Here is a 1,993-nt window from a genome sequence, read left to right as displayed (position 1 = left end):
ATTCTAATTAAACTCAATTAGATTCTAAACTATTCTATTATCTAAAATTCAATTCAATTCTAAAATTAATCCAATTCCTAACCGAGGCTTAATATTCCTAAAAATGATATTCTAAATCTAATCCTAAAAAATAATATCCTAAATTCAATTCTATGTAATCACATTTTAAACTTCCAATTAACTTCTTAATCTCTAATTACACTCTAATGAACATCAATACCTAATTAAAATTCTAAATCAAGTTCTAAAATCTAATTAAACAAAGTTTCTAATTAACCTAATTCAAGATTAACACTAAATCAAAGTTTTAACTAATACAAAAAATAAAGAAAAAAGGACCAAGAAAGAAAAGGAGTTAGGCCTGGTTGGAAGGAAGAGGGGTGCAGGCCCACTAGTGGGGGTGCTGGAAAGAACGTAGAGTCTATTCGTCTGGGCTTGCGAAATTGGTTCGGGCAGAAGGCCCAATTCTTGCCTTTACCTGGTTCGATCACCAACAAGAAGATTCGTTCCTCTTGGAGAAGCTAACGTGCTCGACAGTGTCTCACACACGAACACGACGTCATCTTCTCCGTAATCGCCGAGAGCTTCAGCGTGAATCATAACACATCGCGGCGCGAGTCATCTAGCATTCTAACGGCTTCACGCGTCCTTCTCCAAGAACAAAATTGGAATGAAAGTGACGAAAAAGAATAGCTCCAAGGTCAATCTCAGAGATTCAATACAACTTCCAACCTTCTTACACCCTTCGTCTTGGTGCGCACGGAATTGAAAATAACGAAGTCGATACGAAGCAGAGAACTCACCGATCCAAAGTCTTGATGCAGACAGATTCTGATCTTCTTTCCTTCCAACTTCGATATTTTTCTCCTTCCTGTTTATTTCTCCAGTTTGAATTCGGGGAGTGGATTCCGGTCTTGTGTCCGGCGGAGCGAGGTTGGCAATAGACGATTTTAGGCGGCTCGAAGGAAGAGCGAGGGCGATTGGATTTCGTCGTTAGCAGGTCATTGAAGGAGTTTCTGGTGGAGATTCGATTTACCAAAAAAGGAGATGGTTTATCAGTTCTGTTTCTCGTATAAGCTTCCATTTGTGAAACTCCTTTTTGTTGAATCCATTCCTGCAGGTGGTCGTTAGAGATGAAGAGGATGAGATTGGATTGAAGGTGACGAGAATATGGAATCAGCGCTTGGTTGAAAGAAAAGAATCGAATCAGAGTTTGATTGAAGGTGGTGAACAAGGAGTGAAGAAGATTGATGGTAATCGAGAGGAGAAAAAAATCCAGAGAGTTCTGAACTTGTGAAGGTATGCATTTATAGATTTCCAACCTTCCTTCTCCTTCTTCTGTTATGAGCGAGCTTTTTCTGTTTTGGTTTGTGAGTTGGTTAGGATTCAGTTAGGAGTTAGTTAGGAAATTCGTTAGAGGATTTGAATTTCTGTTAGGCTTGATGTGTATTCTGTTAAGGTTTTTTGGGGTGAGGGTGTGAGTTGAAAATGAGTTTGATTAGTTGAAGTGTGGTTGTGTTATTGTAATGGTACTGAGTTAGATTGAATCAATTTTGCAGGTTGTTGAATCCAAAACATTTTCGGGCATGTGCAGGTTATATGGATATTTGATGTGGATGCGGCTTTGTGTTCCTGCGTTTTGCTGCCGTCGTGGCTTGTATCATGTATTTCAGTCGTATAGCAGCTTGTACAAGCTTCTGAATTTTTTCTGCATTTCTACTGATATGTTTGTACTGATATATTCAATGGTTCTACTCAATGTACATTAGTTAATGGTGTTGTAACTTGATGGTGAATATTGGATAAGAATGGGTTAATGGACTTAAAATCAGATTAAATTGGATATACTAAAATGGATTATTTATTACCAAATGGATCTGGTTTGGATAAAACAACAATGGATTATGCTAAATGATTATTTGGAATTAAATTAGATATGGATATGAAATGGATAACTTGGTTAATTGGAATTGAATTTGGATTGGTTAAATGG

General features: G+C 37.5%; 1 long non-coding RNA gene across 1 annotated transcript; it reads left to right on the top strand.

Moving 5' to 3' along the window:
- The first annotated feature begins 376 nt into the window (after positions 1 to 376).
- Positions 377 to 1,784, top strand: LOC127106143 (uncharacterized). Its single transcript, XR_007795293.1, has 2 exons — positions 377 to 1,299; positions 1,560 to 1,784. It is a non-coding gene; the product is annotated as an uncharacterized LOC127106143 (long non-coding RNA).
- Positions 1,785 to 1,993: the final 209 nt, after the last annotated feature.

This window comes from Lathyrus oleraceus, chromosome 7, assembly GCF_024323335.1.
Source record: "Lathyrus oleraceus cultivar Zhongwan6 chromosome 7, CAAS_Psat_ZW6_1.0, whole genome shotgun sequence".
Taxonomy (NCBI): domain Eukaryota; kingdom Viridiplantae; phylum Streptophyta; class Magnoliopsida; order Fabales; family Fabaceae; genus Lathyrus; species Lathyrus oleraceus.
Note: the sequence above shows the minus strand (reverse complement) of the source record. Positions and strands in the feature narration are given on the sequence as shown.